This window comes from Coregonus clupeaformis, chromosome 29 (assembly GCF_020615455.1).
Source record: "Coregonus clupeaformis isolate EN_2021a chromosome 29, ASM2061545v1, whole genome shotgun sequence".
NCBI classification, from domain to species: domain Eukaryota; kingdom Metazoa; phylum Chordata; class Actinopteri; order Salmoniformes; family Salmonidae; genus Coregonus; species Coregonus clupeaformis.
In genome coordinates, this window is record NC_059220.1 from 8,885,538 (window position 1) to 8,905,420 (window position 19,883).

Consider the following 19,883-nt stretch of genomic DNA (forward strand, 5'->3'; position numbering starts at 1 on the left):
TTCTTCTTCAATATTTCATATAATTATTTTCTCTTTACAAGAAACAGTGACTAAACATGGTCTCCAGCTTGCTCTGCAAAAAATCTGAGGAATGCAAAGCTGACAATCAGCTGCTGTTACATACCACTGTGTGTGTGTGCTACAGTATTAAACTATACTGAAAAAAAATATAAAAACGCAACATACAACAATTTCAGAGACTTTACTGAGTTACAGTTCATATAAGGAAAACAGTCAATTGAAATAAGTAAATTAGGCCCTAATCTATGGATTTCACATGACTGGGCAGGGGAGCAGACATGGGTTGGCATAGAACCAACCACTGGGGAGCCAGGCCCAGCCAATCAAAAATGGGGTTTTCCCCACAAAAGGGCTTTTTTACAGACCTAAATAATGCTCAGTTTCATCAGCTGTCCGGGTGGCTGGTCTCAGACGATCCCGCAGGTGAATAAGCCGGATGTGGAGGTCCTGGGCTGGTGTGGTTACACGTGGTCTGCGGTTGTGAGGCCTGTTTGACGTACTGCCAAATGTTCTAAAATGACGTTGGAGGCGGCTTATGGTAGAGAAATTAACATTAAATTCTCTGACAACAGCTCTGGTGGACATTCCTGCAGTCAGCATGCCAATTGCATGCTCGCTCAAAACTTGAGACATTTGTGGCATTGTGTTTTGTGACAAAACTGCACATTTTAGAGTGGCCTTTTATTGTCCCCAGCACAAGATGCACCTGCTTAATGATAATGCTGTTTAATCAGCTTCTTGATATGCCACACTTGTCAGGTGGATGGATTATCTTGGCAAAGGAGAAATGCTCACTAACAGGAATGTTTTGACACATTCTTACATTACATGACAGGGTTGTTGTGAGCACTAATGGGGCTGTTAATGTCATCAGCCAGAACAGAGCAATATATGCTATACTCCAACTGCCACAAAGCATGCAGACAACATCAATATTAAATCTGTTATTATGAATAATTTAAAAAGGGTATTCATCCCTCACACTACTCCTTTGTGTGGATGTAAATGTGTCTGCACTCTGCCCAACCTTAGCTCTCTAAACTGTCAGAAATGATGAATATATTATGTTATAATTAATTTAAAGGGGGATCTAAAGGGGTATGTATTCTAATGTCTTTTCCCCAAACAATCCTGAGTTGTAACCAGCAACTGTAGGCTCACTGGTCTCCTTCTTGTGGTATGATACTAACCCTTACTCTCGTGGTATGATACTAACCCTAACTCTCGTGGTATGATACTAACCCTAACTCTCGTGGTATGATACTAACCCTAACTCTCGTGGTATGATACTAACCCTAACTCTCGTGGTATGATACTAACCCTAACTCTCGTGGTATGATACTAACCCTAACTCTCGTGGTATGATACTAACCCTTACTCTCGTGGTATGATACTAACCCTAACTCTCGTGGTATGATACTAACCCTAACTCTCGTGGTATGATACTAACCCTAACTCTCGTGGTATGATACTAACCCTAACTCTCGAGGTATGATACTAACCCTAACTCTCGTGGTATGATACTAACCCTTACTCTCGTGGTATGATACTGTGACTGACTGGCTCAACTGTCCAGAAAAAAGAACCATTCATTCATTTGGTTAAATGACATAATGCCCTGAGGTCAGAAACAGTCAAATCTAGCTGCTTGGCTGCATGTGTCCCAAATGCACCCTATTTCCTATGAAGTGCATTACTTTTCACCAGGGCCCTTTGACCAGAGCCCATTGGGCTCTGGTCAAAAGTAGTGCACTATATAGGGAATAGGGTGCATTTTCTTTTCATTCGTCGAGTTGAGAAATAAATGAATGAATGAATGATCTAGGCTGTTGTCCAGTGAGAGGCATAGCACTGTCAGGCCACAGACCGATCGCCACTGCGTGCTTCTTATAAACAGGCCATTGTGGTGTGACCACATGATATCTCATGCCCCCCAGCGCTTACTTTGCATGGTATGCGTGTTTCTGTTCAAAACAACATATCCTACGTCATCGTAGCTGCTATGAAAAATAGCCGTCTTAATGTCTTCACTTCTATGAAAAATATCTTCTATGAATGATGCTTCTTACAGGTCTTACATTATGCCCGTGAATGTAATGGTCATAGTTATATTCCCCATCCAAGATCCTGCTTAATACTTTATTCTGTATCCAACCGTCTGATGCTTGTCAGTCAAGAGTAGAGGGAAAACCTGGCACTTCTGCTACAGTGTGACCCTCAGACAAACAGTAGGCAGCACAGATGGGTTGCAGATGCCCTGTGCATTTCCTGACATGGGGAATCTCCATTGAAACTACTGAACAATAGCATCAGGGCTTCCTTAAATCTCTAAACTCTCCCTCTATAAGCAGTAACTGAGGCAGCCCTCTGTAACGGGTCTCATCAGATCAAAGGAGAAAAGGACAGTGTTGGTGTCACGTTACCAGTTGGCAATGATTGGATCCGGAAGGTCTCTGAAGACAAAATATCTTCCTTGTCTCGTGTCCTGAGGCCGTGGTATGGTGATCAGAGATCTGTCTTATGGTGCTCCTTTCAGAAACAACGCTACAGTGGATACCTCACCTGACCCCTTGTGGTTGTGAGTCTGGCTTTGCTTCAGATGAAGCATCGCATATAAAAAGGTCAAATATAGGCTTGGGCGGTATCCAGATTTTCTTATTGTCATACCATCCTCTCATCCCGGGATTTACGCCATTACCGGTTTAGTACACACGGGGGCAGAAATGTACACCAAAAAACACAGAAAAGCCCATTGGGTGTCTATTACCAGAATGCTAACAAAATTTGCACAAGTTACAGAGAATTTACATCTACGTATGTAGGAGCTACTGAATGTCATTTTTGGTGCGTTTGGACATTTACAAGCGAATGTTAACGAGAGACATTGTGCAAATGAACATAGTTTTGACGCATGCTTGTCTGAAGGAAGAACAGCACTGGCTCTGGAGCAGCATGTGTACACGCTGTGTCTGTGTGGAGTCTGGAGTCGCTAGGGCAACGGGCCTACCTGCTCTGCCCGAGAACAGAGAGGAAAAAAAACACACCAACAGCAAGATAACAGTGGCAGCTGTACGGTGAGCTCATCCAATGGGCTTTGACTTATCAAACACGGCAATAAGCTAACACAATATGATGCCCCGTCATCTTATTCATTCAGCCACTTAGATAACTAGCAAGTTAAGGCATAAAATGCCTAATAAATATCTTGCTGCGTTTTGTAAAAGTAGATCTAAAATGCTTCTTGTAATTTCTGCTCGGCATCAGACTAAATGTGCTTCAGTTGCACTTCTCCACTGGGATGAGAATTCACCAAGGGGCATTCTATAAGCAGACAGCGCTCTGACTGACGTGAAGCTCCTTTTCGCGGTCTAGCCAGCGTTCTCTGATAAAATGCAAGATTAACTTTAAGCAAAACATTAGGAAATGTAGCTGGCTATATTCTTTCTATGATAAACATTAGAAATATGAAGCCATGCACCGCAAAAAAAAAAGACCTTGGTTTTCCGTTGTTGTCATCTGATGAAAATGAAGCTATTTTCTGCCGAGTGTGTTCTGTGAAGGAAAACTATAGTTGCACGTCCCTGATCACTATAGAAGCAAACAAACACTGTTGACTTTCAATATAAAGTCAATATACGCGACCCCTGTCAATACACAGCTGGACTCACCTGCTCCTGCTTTATCCTGTTGTGCCTTTTACAAACAAACACACGTGACTGGCTCAACTGTTCTGGGGAACTACAGTAAGCTTCAGAATGTAAAATAATGTGATAGGTGAAATGAAGAAAGCGATATGCTTCATGCCCTAACGTATTGCACAAGTTGACTGCAGATATTTACTTAAAAAGTAGCTACAAATATTAAAATGTATTGAAAAACTTCATAGAAATAGTTAACGGTATTGACAGTATTGAAAAACCATACCGTGGCTATTTCCAAATATCCCGGTATACAGTACGGTATACTGCCAAAAGCTAGTCAAATAGGGGGTGCTTATATTTGTCCTGTTTCACATATGTACAATCTCTTAATCTGTACAATTATGGCGAAATGGAAATGTGTTTTTTTGCATATCCCACTCCTCCCGAGACACCCTCAGAGAGTGTGGTCATGGCCAGGGATCAGCCATTATTGACAGCGACCCTGGAGAGATTAGGGTTAAGTGCCTTGCTCAAGGGCAGGGATTGAACAAGCAACCTTTCCGTTACTGGCCCAACGCTAACCACTAGGCTACCTGCCGCCAATATAGAGATACAAATCCACATATCTCTTAGATCACGCCTCTATATCAATTCTAGTTTTGTGTCAATCATCTCAGCCTAATAAGAGTTAGCAAACACATAGGCCTAGCCTTCTCATTCACATGTTCACTCCTCCACCCATTCATTCATTTGGCCAACTATCAACCATTCAACAGACACTCATTATGTGCAACAGGTGTGCTACAGTACATATCCCTTCATGTCATGTATCGACACAGTCTAATAACAGGGGACTGGGTCATATCATACATCATAGCTATCATGTCCATCACAACAATCCCTTAGCAGGGTCACACACCCCACACACAGCTTGGTGAAACAGGACGACACTAAGGGAAGGAACCACAGACACAGCAAATAAAAGCTGATCCAATTATTATGATCAAACTTCTCCGCAGCCACAAAAGAGGTCTGTCATTACAGAACAACGTCTTTCATCCTATGAAAGACGGCTAATGTCAGCAAACCAACACTAAACTAACGGGCATTATTCTACTAGATCCTCCCGTTGAGTGTGAGACAGAGTAACGGGAAAAGTAAAGAGATCCTTTACTATTCTCACCACGAGTTGGCAGCCTGTATCTTATGTCCTCCACTCGACAGCTGGAACGACAGTCCGGTTCTTCTTTGTCTTTTTGAACTTGACTGGGTTACTCTTCAGAACAATACAACTCAAACTCAAAAGGAGGAGTGTCCAGCAAACAGAAATAAAGCCAGGGCTGTGTGAGGGTGGGGCTTCGTGTGACGGGCTGCAAGGACAGCTCACTACCACACACACACTGACTCACTGTTCATTCACTAGATAACATAAACCACTCTCTGCTTAGTGTTAGGATGTCTGTGGTCTGTGTGTGTGTGTGTGTGTGTGTGTGTGTGTGTGTGTGTGTGTGTGTGTGTGTGTGTGTGTGTGTGTGTGTGTGGATAACACGCTGTTTCACAAGTTTGGTTAAGGAATTTATACCACAAATAGGTGACGCTCAATGAGTATGGTGCAAAATGAACTTAGAAACAGAAGGGGCAAGGTTTAGTGACGATCATTCAGCCCAACGTCTCACTGACCACCAGCAGAGGGCAGCAAAAGGCAAGTTAACTAGCCCATCCATAGCTCCTCCCCTTCTTCACCCTCTGTTAACCAAGGAGACTGAGGGAATCCTAAAAGGTTCATTTATATAAAGTATTCTAACAAAAAACATACTATCCAAGATGACAAAGTATCCTATGTCTTCATAAGATCTTGGACAATCTATTCATGGTCAATATTTACAAAGGGTGGGCATCTGAACAGCCTCTGGTAAGAATCTCCCAAATCCTCCTAAAACAATCCTAATCAATTGAACGTCTACACGTAAACATAGTCCTATTTCCAGGTACAGAACAGTTTACTGTACTAATAAAATCACAACAGTAAGACTCGAGATTAACAGTATGATGCCCTTCCCCCTCATGGACTAAATTATTATTTTTGACATCCACAACAAAAATGCAGATCTTGGTCTGACCTTCTTTGACTGGCCCCAATATAAGCCTACTCGCCCTACTGTATGAGATTAAAGGTGGGGAAATCCTGTGTCTGTCTCCTAATATTAAACCCAGTGTCTCCAGCGTACAGCAGAGCTATGGCAGGGCAGCCAGGAACACAATCATTACCCCAGTGTCTCCAGCGTACAGCAGAGCTATGGCAGGGCAGCCAGGAACACAATCATTAGATCAGTGGCAGCGATTATAGTGCAGGGGCAGATGGGAGGTGGATGACTGAGTTAGATACACACTGCATACACCCTCACCCCCCACACACACAGGGCATGGCAGCTTGTGCCAGAAAGTGCAGTTTTCCCCCTGGCTATGCGGCACAGCCAGGGCTGGGTGTTACCTCAGTGCACCAGGGGACCGGGGATGGACAGGAGGAGGAGGTGGTGTGCTGTCTGTCTGGGTCTGCCAGTTCCTCCTGAATATGATCATAACAGACACAATAACCTACACACACACACACACACACACACACACACACACACACTGAGCGCTTGTTTAATCTGACCTTGCCTGGAATCACATTAACGGCATCCCTCTCCTCCCAAGATTATTATAATTGTGGTTTTATATTAAAGCTGCAATATGCAACTTTTTGGGTGGTCAGACCAAATTCACATAGAAATGTGTGTTATACTGTAGATCTGTCAATCTCATTGAAAGCAAGTCTAAGTGGTAGATCTGTTCTGTATGTGCTATTTCTATACTTCCCGTTCTTAAATTTAAAATAAACTTTTACTATCGGTCTTGTAAAACAGTTTCAAAACAGCTGAAAATACAATATTTTAGGTTATGGAAAATACATTTCACAGCTGTTTAGATAGTACAATGATTCTCTACAAAATACTAGCTTGTTTTCTCCCATGCTGAAATTAGGCGAACTATTAGAATTTTAGCAACCAGGAAACATTTCTATTTCGTTTCTATATTTACTTTCAGTTTTAGTGTTAGGGACAGAAAGTAGCCTGTGTGTGGTAGGAGCCTTTTATATGTTCTGTAGGTTGTGTGTTTTGGGGGGATGTCACTTCTTGCCACTGGCAGGGGGGAGGGGGGCAGTAATGGGTGATGGGTCAGGGCATGTAGACGAAGATGCACGAAGTAAACAGTAGTAGTGGGTCAATTTCCTCAACAACCAGGAGTGTTGAAGCGCGAGGCTAAACTTCTGCTGTTTTGGTCCTATAGCTACCACGTTGTAGCAGCATGAAGCGCACCTGTGCAGATACTCTGTGATGACTGTGGGCGCGATCCTCTGCTCAGACGTCGCTGACACCTGCCAGATCTTACAACACCTAGATAGGTATTTTAGGTATCAGCTAACCACAACGTGGTGTTCCCCTGTTCAGATGTTGCAACAACCAATGGTTGGGTGCCACGTCATCAACAGGTTTGTTAATTATTTTATTTCAGTTTACTGTAATAACCTTGGCTCTCACCCTCCTCTCTCCCTCTCCTCTCTTTCCACCCCCCCACCCATCTCTCATCCCCTCAGAGATACTGTTCTCTATATTGACCGACAATAGAGCAGCATTACCACACAGAAGAAACCAGTAGGCTAGTCCTTGTCATAATGTTGTCAGCGTAGCCCTCCCCTGCATAGAGACTGTTGCTGTAAGGAAGAGGCTAGTCCTTGTCATAATGTTGTCAGCGTAGAGCCGTGTGCCCCTGATGCCCTCCCCTGCATAGAGACTGTTGCTGTAAGGAAGAGGCTAGTCCTTGTCATAATGTTGTCAGCGTAGAGCCGTGTGCCACTGATGCTGTCCTGCATAGAGACTGTTGCTGTAAGGAAGAGGCTAAACTAAACCGATGAACCACATCAGAACACCCCACAGCGGGTGTCTGCTCACACATTTATTATGTAATATAAATTTCTTTAAAAAGATCCACGGCTGAAACAGAACCGCGTTGAAAAGGATCTGAATGAAACTTTAAAAGAGGATGGGGAAAAACGAACGCTGAGCATTTCTCTACATCAGTAGGCTAACTCTGCCCTACCCCAGGGGATTGGGACATTGACCTTAAATCCATTAGCAGCGACTTACATAACAAGCTGACAAATGTCCCCCCCCCCCAAAAAAAAAAGATATCCAGACAAGAAGAGATCCCCTTTACAATTCAACAGCACTCAGAGATAGAGGGGGAGAGACAGACAGTGAGAGAGATGGAGAGACAGACACAGACAGACAGACAGACAGCAACCAAGAGCGAGTGATGAAAGACAAATGGCGAGAGAAAGAAAGAAAAGAAACAAGAGCGAGACAGACAGAAAGAAAGACGAAGATGTAGCCTTCTTGTAGCCATGAAGTGCTTTGAAAGGCTGGTCATGGCTCACAACACCATTATCCCAGAAACCCTAGACCCACTCCAATTTGCATACCGCCCCAACAGATCCACAGATGATGCAATCTCTATTGCACTCCACACTGCCCTTTCCCACCTGGACAAGAGGAACACCTACGGGAGAATGCTATTCATTGACTACAGCTCAGCGTTCAACAACATAGTGCCCTCAAAGCTCATCACTAAGCGAAGGATCCTGGGACTAAACACCTCCCTCTGCAACTGGATCCTGGACTTCCTGACGGGCCGCCCCTAGGTGGTAAGGGTAGGTAACAACACATCTGCCACGCTGATCCTCAACACGGGGGCCCCTCAGGGGTGCGTGCTCAGTCCCCTCTGTACTCCCTATTCACCCATGACTGCATGGCCAGGCACGACTCCAACACCATCATTAAGTTTGCCGACGACACAACAGTGGTAGGCCTGATCACCAACAATGATGAGACAGCCTATAAGGAGGTGGTCAGAGACCTGGCCGTGTGGTGCCAGGATAACAACCTCTCCCTCAACGTGACCAAGACAAAGGAGATGATTGTGGACTACAGGATAAAAAAGAGGACTGAGCACGCCCCCATTCTCATCGACGGGGCTGTAGTGGAACAGGTTGAGAGCTTCAAGTTCCTTGGTGTCCACATCACCAACTAACTATCATGGTCCTAACACACCAAGACAGTCGTGAAGAGGGCACGACAAAGCCTATTCCCCCTCAGGAGACTGAAAAGATTTGGCATGGGTCCTCAGATCCTCAAAAAGTTCTACAGCTGCACCATCGAGAGCATCCTGACCGGTTGCATCACCGCCTGGTATGGCAACTGCTCGGCCTCCGACTGCAAGGCACTGAAGAGGGTAGTGCGTCAAAGACTCCAGCCACCCTTGTCATAGACTGTTCTCTCTGCTACCGCACGGCAAGCGGTACCAGAGCACCAAGTCTAGGTCCAAAAGGCTTCTCAACAGCTTCTACCCCCAAGCCATAAGAGTCCTGAACACCTAATCATGGCTACCCGGACTATTTGCACTGCCCCCCCACCCCATCTTTTTACGCTGCTGCTACTCTGTTAATTATTTATGCATAGTCACTTTAACTCTACCCACATGTACATATTACCTCAACATCTGGTGCCCCCGCACATTGACTCTGCACCGGTACCCCCCTGTATATATAGCCTCCCTACTGTTATTTTATTTTACTTCTGCTCTTTTTTTTCTCAACACTTTTGTTGTTGTTTTATTTTACTTTTTTATTAAGAAATAAATGCATTGTTGGTTAAGGGCTGTAAGTAAGCATTTCACGGTAATGTCTACACCTGTTGAATTCGGCGCATGTGGCAAATAAAATTTGATTTGATTTGAAAGAGAGGGGGTTCGTTTTCCCTCTGTATACTCTTTATGGTTGAGGAGCCTGTCTGGATTGTTCCTGGCGCCTGAAGCATGTTTAATTCAGAGATTCTGAAATAATTTCATCAGGCTTCATGCACTGGTAATTAACCCACATGGCATCTGCATCCCCAAATGGTACCCTAATCCCCATGTTGTGTACTACATTTGACCAGGGCCGATAGTGCACTATCTAGGGAATAGGGTGCCATTTGGGACACAGCCTGCGAGTGCATAGTGTACTACTACAGTGTTAATGTTAGTGTAACTGGAGCAGCCCAGTAACATCAACGTCACTACACTAGTCCACCTTGGGAGAGGCAAAGAAAGAGCTGCCTGGAGAGATAGGGGCAGATGTCAATCATGGAATAATATGCTAGCTTTTAGGACTGCTGAATGGAGTGGGGAAATGGACCAAAAATGTTCATGAAGATTCAATGAAACTTGCAATCAATTAATCAATTATCGCACTCTAAAACGTACAACATATTATACATTTGCTCCCTCTTGGTTGTAAAAAATTATGTCTGATCCAGTTTTGTCACAAACGACCTGTGAAGCAGAAGCGGCGGATTGGACAGTGAGGAGACAGACAGGATGTTCACCTCTCTTAGAGGCTTTTATTTACAATATTAACCGGTGCAGGACGAATTGGCCAATAAAACTTGTACAGAAAATAACAAACAGGACGTTGACAAAGACTTGAATAAATCAAAGATATTCTCAGTATAAACTATTTCGGCAACAACTCTTTGCCTATAACAAAAAACTCTGGTGTAACTCTACTCTAGCTAACCTGTTACCTGCCCAGCCTGCTCTCCTCCCAGGCAAAAACCAACTGAGCACCTAGGTACTCTTTCCAGGAACTCCCTTCCGCTGGGAATGTTCCATCATGATAGCCCCAAAACACATTTCTACCATAAATGCCTAATTTCCCATGGACATGTATAATAAACAACAGTTTTACATAAACACACACACTTCAATAACTTGTACCGTAACACATCAGGTAGATTAAATATGATTATTCTCTAGCAACACTTTGATCGTTATTCTAATAATATATTTCACATTGCTAGAGTTTAAAAATGGCCAGCTTTATACACGGTAGAAACATGGTTAACAAGTTACATTGTTTTATTAACTGGCTTGCACAACAAAACACTCGACTTTGGCACCTTATGTCAAAGTATTGTTGGCAAGCGGAATGCGCGACTCTCTCCAACATTCTCTTTAGCTTCAGGATTCTTGGCTATACATTGAAGGAGATACAATAAAAGAGTCTTTCTCCAACCAATCATCTGTTTCAGTGTCACTGTCTATAAGTCACGGACATGCGCTCCATGAAACCACCCCTCTGAAAGAGGTGTACCTCCCTTAAATATTGCAGTGTATATGGCAACTGTGTACAATTGTGTTTTATTTGATAGTTTCTGTTAGCTACCAGACTCAAGATATTGCTAATAAATCCTCCAAACGTTGGAATATGACTGACTGTTCCTCATCAAAACCTCACTTACATTTTAGAGCTATTAAAATGTGTGTTTGATACAAGCTGCACCATACTTAGAGGAAGATGATTTATAATTCATGACTAATTATTACATTTTCAATGCATTTCTGCTTAAATCCTTTTGGTTTAACCATTCTGCATTATTCAGGTTAAAGATGATTTTTTCATAACCTGGTCACTGAGTTATAACTTATCCAGCTCTGTTGGAAACATTATGTTAATGTTTTCATCTTCGCTTTGATTTATTTATGTATGTGAAGCACTGTGCTGTCTGCACTGCCTTGTATTCTATGAAATGTGCTACATAAATAACGTTTACATTGATTTGCTCATGGAAATATGAAATGGAATGCATCTCACTGAATCCTTCTTTGAGTCTCAAATGTCAACCAACACTAACTGGACACATAGCAGGAGACTGGTGTGGCGTCTGTGCATCGAGGTCACTGAACACAAATCGACAGGGCTGTGAAACGTAGTCATGAGGGTGTTAAAACCAGTCCATGTGTGAGTCGCCCACACAGAGAGTAAGGCTAGCTATTGACTGAAAGAATCAAATGGGATTCACGGTGCATATTCAATCGCTATAACAGTATTCTGTTCTCTTCTGCCATTCTGAAATATTCCTCTGTATGGTGTTCTCCCCTTTGCCAATGTGCTCGGAATTATTGTTAACGTACAAAATATGCCGGATTCAATGGGCATGAGTGTAGAGCGTTAGTGGGTCCGTGAGCTGCCGTTAGTGTGGGAAGGATCTAACCGGTTCAATGCTCCATACCGTAATGGAAAAGGTCAACAGTAGCCGATCAAACTTTCACCTGATAGAGTAGCAGACCAGGTCCAATACAGATACAGTATGCAACACAACACCTTGTCCTCTGTGATTTATTGTGAAACCATAACCAGTGTTCAAAGTCACTCTGGATTCTCATGCAATTCTTCTGATGGAGGAAAGTAAAAGCACGCTGCTAGCTAGGCTAATGGCTTTAATGACTCCACTCCATAGTGGAATCAGTATTGGATCATGTAGCTAAGGCTATCCTTGGAAGGAAGGACAGAAGGAGGAGATGGGGAGGTTGAGAGTCAGAGTACACTGAAGAACTAAATGAAGTCAGACAGGAGACAATGTTCCTAGCGCTGTAGTGATGTCTGTGGGAGCTTTTGGTTGTCAAGTGGAGCCGAGTGTAATCAGTAGAGTAGTGGGCAGAGAGTAGAGGGTAGAGAGGAACATTTGAAGTACATCAGCAGGGTGTTAGATTGAGTGTCTTGAAAAAAAGAAATCTCCCACAGGGCAGAGACAGGCTTTCACTTAGAACACTACCACAAGAACACCCACAACACTACCAGAGGAACACCCAGAACACTACCAGAGGAACACCCAGAACACTACCAGAGGAACACCCAGAACACTACCAGAGGAACACCCAGAACACTACCACAGGAACACCCAAAACACTACCACAGGAACACCCAAAACACTACCACAGGAACACCCAGAACACTACCACAGGAACACCCAGAACACTACCACAGGAACACCCAGAACACTACCACAGGAACACCCAAAACACTACCACAGGAACACCCAAAACACTACCAGAGGAACACCCAGAACACTACCAGAGGAACACCCAGAACACTACCAGAGGAACACCCAGAACACTACCAGAGGAACACCCAAAACACTACCACAGGAACACCCAAAACACTACCACAGGAACACCCAAAACACTACCACAGGAACACCCAAAACACTACCACAGGAACACCCAGAACACTACCACAGGAACACCCAGAACACTACCACAGGAACACCCAGAACACTACCACAGGAACACCCAGAACACTACCACAGGAACACCCAAAACACTACCACAGGAACACCCAAAACACTACCACAGGAACACCCAAAACACTACCACAGGAACACCCAGAACACTACCACAGGAACACCCAGAACACTACCACAGGAACACCCAGAACACTACCACAGGAACACTTAGCACAAAAACAAAATAACACTTAGAACAGCTCCTTTTCCATCACTATGAGCTCCACTCTCTCCTTCTTCTCAGCACAGCCAAAAGAGCACATTACATTTACTTCAGTCATTTACTTATCTACTTAGACAATAGGCTTTTAGTGATGAGGGCTCTGTTGAAACTCAAGTCCTTTTGTCTCTGGTGCAACAAACCTCTCAAAACGGCCCCTCTCTCTAGTTCTCAGCACACCTGTGTGTCACAAATTACACCCTATTCCCTATATATTGCCCTACTTTTGACCAGAGCCCTGTGGGCCTAGGTAAAAAGTAGTGAACTATGTAGGGAATAGGGTGCCACTTTGGAAGGAGCCGTTGTACAGCTTCAATGGAATTTAGGAACCACAAAGGAAACATATATATTTTTTTATAACATTCACTGTGAGTATGTAGGTTTTTTTAACTGGCAAAAAGTTAAAAAAGAAAAAGAAAAATGGACCACAGTTCGTATCTCTGTCCTGATTGATATCTCCATTATCGCCATCACCTGTTTGTCTTCATGTGCTATCCTGTCTCTCACCACTACTCCCCACTCCCTGTCTCTCCCCACTACTCCCCACTCCCTGTCTCTCACCACTACTCCCCACTCCCTGTCTCTCCCCACTACTCCCCACTCCCCGTCTCTCACCACTACCCGTCTCTCCCCACTACTCCCCACTCCGTCTCCTCACCACTACTCCCCACTCCCCGTCTCTCCCCACTCCCTCTCTCCCTCTCCCCACTCCCTGTCTCTCCCCACTCTCCCCACTCCCCTCTCCCACTCTCCCCACTCCCTGTCTCTCACCACTACTCCCCTCTCTCTCCCCACTACTCCCTTCTCTCACCACTACTCCCCCTCCCTTCTCTCACCACTACTCCCCACTCCTGTCTCTCCCCACTCCTCCCCCCTCCCTGTCTCTCACCACTCCTCCCCACTCCCTGTCTCTCACCACTACTCCCCACTCCCTGTCTCTCACCACTACTCCCCACTCCCTGTCTCTCACCACTACTCCCCACTCCCTGTCTCTCACCACTACTCCCCACTCCCTGTCTCTCCCCACTACTCCCCACTCCCTGTCTCTCCCCACTACTCCCCACTCCCCGTCTCTCCCCACTACTCCCCACTCCCTGTCTCTCACCACTACTCCCCACTCCCTGTCTCTCCAACTCCCCACTCCCTGTCTCTCCCCACTCCCCCCACTCCTGTCTCTCCCACTACTCCCCACTCCCTGTCTCTCCCCACTACTCCCCACTCCCTGTCTCTCCCCACTACTCCCCACTCCCTCCCTCCCTGTCTCTCCCCACTACTCCCCCCACTCCCTGTCTCCTCCCCACTACTCCCCCCTCCCTGTCTCTCCCCTACTCCCCACTCCCTGTCTCTCACCACTACTCCCCACTCCCTGTCTCTCACCACTACTCCCCACTCCCTGTCTCTCCCTCTCCCCACTCCCTGTCTCTCACCCACTACTCCCCACTCCCTGTCTCTCCCCACTACTCCCCACTCCCACCACTACTCCCCACTCCCTGTCTCTCACCACTACTCCCCACTCCCTGTCTCTCACCACTACTCCCCACTCCCTGTCTCTCACTTTCATTTGTTATTATCTTCCATCCCTCTGTCTTACTTTCTCCCCCCAATCTCTCCATCTCCGGATATCTCTCCCTCTTTCTCCCCCCAATCTCTCCATCTCCGGATATCTCTCCCTCTTTCTCCCCCCAATCTCTCCATCTCTGGATATCTCTCCCTCTTTCTCCGGCATATTTCTCTATCCCTGTCAGGCATCTCCCCAACTGTTTCCAAGAATAACCAAAATAGGTCCATTACATCAGAAAACACATTAAGTGAAGTACAAAAAATGGGACGCATGAATAAACACTGTATTCTAAATGGAGGTTGTGACTCACAGATACGTCAGCATTGTGGCCAGAAGCATCTCAGTCACCGAGAGATCAAGGTCAAGTATTGTAAAGTGCACACATTTTCAGTATGTGTAGGTTATCCCTGCGGGAATTAAACCCACAACCTTCGAAATCCCCTCTGTTGAAAAAAAGCACCCCAGATTTAAAAAAAATGAGGAAACAGAGGATTTATTTTCTGTGCCCCATCCTGTAAAAAGGAAGAACATCAGGAGAGGAGAAGATAGGAGAAATCCCTGGGCCCTAGCTTTAAAAAGATGCAATCTGCAATATCCCTCAGCTTTACAGCAAAAAAAGTGACAGAGATGCACTTTCTCTGAAAAACGAATTACAGACTGTAGCTTTAAAGCAGATTAGATTAAAGGAGAAAGTGGAGGATTTATTAGCAGTGCCCCATCCTGCAGGGAGGGACAGGTTAACACTACCTGTCAACCTGTTTCCTCTCATTCCTCATATAAACATTCTGCACATTCTGCACTTCCCCTATCTGAGCTATTGTTATGACACCCACCCTTCCTGTTAATATGCTGACTGGCTGGGACACCAGTGCACATGACAGAGAAGATGTATTTCTGGTTTGATTGTGGGTTTGCGGTCTAATAAATACAAGAAATAAAAACAATGGTAAGAATAAGAGGAGGATTGAGACAAAGGTAGACAGAGTCCTTATGCTGATGTTCATTAGACAAACTACCGAGGCCAAAGTAAAGGCATCTCTAAGACCAATTTACAGTGTTTGTTAACAAGTGTAGTAGAGCTCAATAGTAGACGCTTGTGAATGAGCCAGACAAGGACACAGCGATGCTCCACTGCTCCCATAGAGGACATGTATCATAGAGCAGGTATGGCTAGTTTCTCACTCACTGACCAAAAGCCATCAACGCAACATCAGATGCTGTTTAAAACTCTTTACTCCTATACATCTCAAATGACAGACTTGTCACGCCCTGACTTATGGGACTCTAGTATGTTGAGTCAGGGTGTGGAGATCTATGTTGTTATTTCTATGTTTACATTCTAGGTGTTGTATTTCTATGTTTGGCCGGGTGTGATTCCCAATCAGAGACAGCTGTCGCTCGTTGTCTCTGATTGGGGATCATACTTAGGCAGCCTGTTTGCATTCATTAGTTGTGGGATCTTGTTCCGTGTTAGGCTTGTATTGTGTTTAGCCTGAGGACTTCACGTTACGTTGTTTTGTTCGTGTGTTTATTTTGGTTAATAAACATGTATGCATTTCACGCTGCGCCTTGGTCTGACCCGTCCTTCAACAAGCGTGACAAGACTAAATTGGGAACAGTATGGAGACTGGCGCTGGGAATTACCAGGGACCTCACGATACGACATTATCACGACGCTTACGTGCCAATACGATATAATAATATAATAATATGATACGATATGTATTGCATTCTCACGATTCTATATGTATTGTGATTTGATACTGCAATCATATTGTGTTCCATATTGTTCCAAACATATTGCTCACTATATGTCTGCTGCAGAGGGATAAGAGAGCCATGAGAAAATTAGTTTTGATCAGTCATGGAAATAAATGTACTGAAAACATGTTGGCTCACTATTTAAAAAGATGGAGAACAAGCTATAGGATTGATCGTGATAACCTGCTTCATCAACACTTCACATTTTTCAAAGAGACGCCTCATGAGCATAGACTTCAGTACTTCACGAGCACAATATCAAATAATTTCTTATGAAATTAAATGAAAACAAAAGGCTGATTGAATCAGGTCGGCCACTCACTGGCCAAGCAGGCTTGATGACAAAGTCCTATGGGAGACAGCTTAGATACTAATTAGGCTAGAGAGCAGAGTCAGCATCCAGCCTAATGATCACAAAACTACAAAACTGGAGACCGCTTTTGAGGACAGTGGACACAGCTTTTGAGGACAGTGGACACAGCTGTGTTCTTTTGACCTTTTTTCCCCCGCTATTTCGATTTCAGTGATGATGGATCAGATGAAAAATCAGCAGAGAAAATTAATCTGTACTAAACTAAAGTAAGCTAAAGTAAACACAGAGATGAATCCTCTGATCTTCTGTAGCTCGGTTGGTAGAGTACGGTTGGTAGAGTACGGTTGGTAGAGTACGGTTGGTAGAGTACGGTTGGTAGAGTACGGCGCTTGCAACCTCAGGATAATGGGTTCGATTCCTGACTAAGTCACTTTGGATAAAAGCGTCTGCTAAATGGAACCCCCCCCAACCCTTTTCCCATTTATTTTTATGAACAGTAGCTTTCCAACAAACAAAAAGCATCACTCTGATATGGCCATCACTCACTGACTAACAGTGCAGGAAGATAAGTGTCTGGCAATAGATGTTCAAACCACCCAAGTGCATCCATCCATCCATCCATCCACACGAACATCATACAGACTGCTCCATCTCTGAAAATCAAATAACAATAGCCTGAGTACTTAACCCAGACACACTGAAACACAAGAGATTACTTAACCCAAACATTCTGAAACCAGAAGCACTAGAGATTACTTAACCCAGACATTCTGAAACCAGAAGCACTAGAGATTACTTAACCCAGACATTCTGAAACCAGAAGCACTAGAGATTACTTAACCCAGACATTCTGAAACCAGAAGCACTAGAGATTACTTAACCCAGACATTCTGAAACCAGAAGCACTAGAGATTACTTAACCCAGACATACTGAAACCAGAAAAACTACAAGAGATTACTTAGCCCAGACATACTGAAACCAGAAGCACTAGAGATTACTTAGCCCAGACATACTGAAACCAGAAAAACTACAAGAGATTACTTAACCCAGACATACTGAAACCAGAAGCACTAGAGATTACTTAGCCCAGACATACTGAAACCAGAAAAACTACAAGAGATTACTTAACCCAGACATACTGAAACCAGAAGCACTAGAGATTACTTAGCCCAGACATACTGAAACCCAGAAACAACACAAGGAGATGACTTAGCCTACCGCATACCACTTTAGGTAAAAGAGCCACAAGAGCTGTTGTTGAGCCTCTTCTACTTTGCTATGGTGCTATGGATTAAAACTGCAAGAGCTGGTAGCTTTGCTTGTGCTGCACTATAGTGTTCATTCACAGGATCACCTCAGGATAAAATGAACGTAGTACACACGCACGCATAAACACACTTTAACAGTGTCATTACATTTGCAAGAATCTCCTCCACTGCAAACATAAATCTCCACTGCAGTAGTAAAACACTAACTGCTGTACCTCTATCCGGGCCCACTGTGTAATAAACACACCACCATGCCCATCGAACACTTTATAATCCACAGGGGAGTCGTTTGACCTCGAACACTTTATAATCCACAGGGGAGTCGTTTGACCTCGAACACTTTATAATCCATAGGGGAGTCGCTTGACCTCGAACACTTTATAATCCACAGGGGAGTCGTTTGACCTCGAACACTTTATAATCCACAGGGGAGTCGTTTGACCTTGAGTGTTAACTTCAGTGTTCTGCTGTCTTTAGGGTGGTGTGTGTCACTAGTTAAGTGCTCCTCTCCGGGCTGTGATGGTATTGCTTCAGGGGGAGAGGAGAGGGAGACCCAGATTAGTATTGATAGCACTGGTGCTTTACGATGTCCTATATCTAGAAACAGCCCTGTTATTCCAATGTACAGTACCAGTCAAAGGTTTGGACACACCTACTCATTCCAGGGTTTTTAATTATTTTAAATATTTTCCACATTGTAGAATAATAGTGAAGACATCAAAACTAAGAAATAACACATATGGAATCATGTAGTAACCAAAAAAAGTGTTCAACAAATCAAAATATATTTTATATTTGAGATTCTTCAAAGTCGCCACCCTTTGCCTTGATGACAGCTTTGCGCACTCTTGGCATTCTCTCAACCAGCTTCATGAGGAATGCTTTTCCAATAGTCTTGAAGGAGTTCCCACATATGCTGAGCACTTGTTGGCTGCTTTTCCAAATTTTTGGTTCCAACCGCTGTGTCTTTGTGAGACGCAGAGTAGGTGAACGGATGATCGCTGCATGTGTGGTTTCCACCGTGAAGCTTGGAGGAGGAGGTGTGATGGTGCTTTGCTGGTGACACTGTCAGTGATTTATTTAGAATTCAAGGCACTTAACCAGCATGGCTACCACATCATTCTGCAGCGACACGCCATCCCATGTTGTTTGCGCTTAGTGGGACTATCATTTTGAAAGAAGTATGATCAACTGTCTAGAATGCATGAACATTGGTTCTGTAGCAAAGCCAGGGAAGAAATCTCTCAAACACTCTCTCATATTCACGTTTGAATCGATTTGTTGTCTACCCTGTAACAGTTTTTTCTCCTTTGAATCAGTGTTTCTGCTAGGCTGAATCTACCGAGACGGAGGAACTGTAAAAAGCTACCAGCTAAATGTCAACGGATCAGACATCACATCTCTCTGTTCTGCTCCTCTAGGCTCTACCTTTATTCACGATAAATAGATTTTGTTGTTGAAAGATGTATGTTCTATAATCGTTCTGAATCTCTTCCTGGCCTGAGGTATAGTGCATCAAGACAAACCTTTCATAAATATATATTTTTCAAATCAACTTGGTCTTGATAAATCTTGCGCACAAATGTCAAATGTGTCAACAACAAAGAATTATTCACTGGAAAGAATTTCACAGGATTATACAGACCTGTCTCTGTCATCAGCTACAAACTACATTCAAATATGGCTGAGTTTCACTGTTCAATACAGTCATTCAGTAGTAATAATAATAATAATAATAATAATAATAATAATAATAAAGCCATTTAGCAGACGCTTTTATCCAAAACGACTTACAGTCATGTGCGCATACATTTTTACGTATGGGTGGTCCCGGGGATCGAACCCACTACCCTGGCGTTACAAGTGCCATGCTCTACCCATTGAGCTACAGAGG

General features: G+C 44.0%; 1 protein-coding gene across 8 annotated transcripts in view; it reads right to left on the reverse strand.

Moving 5' to 3' along the window:
• sash1b (SAM and SH3 domain containing 1b) overlaps nucleotides 1–19,883 on the reverse strand; it is an 83,198-nt gene that overhangs the window by 32,347 nt on the left and 30,968 nt on the right. The window contains exon 1 of one of the 8 annotated variants that reach the window (XM_041854638.2): nucleotides 4,846–4,952. The exons of the other annotated variants lie outside the window; for them this stretch is intronic. The gene's annotated coding sequence lies outside the window, so the exon portion shown is untranslated. Of the gene's footprint in view, nucleotides 1–4,845; nucleotides 4,953–19,883 lie in introns of those variants that run through there. 8 annotated transcript variants of the gene reach the window in all.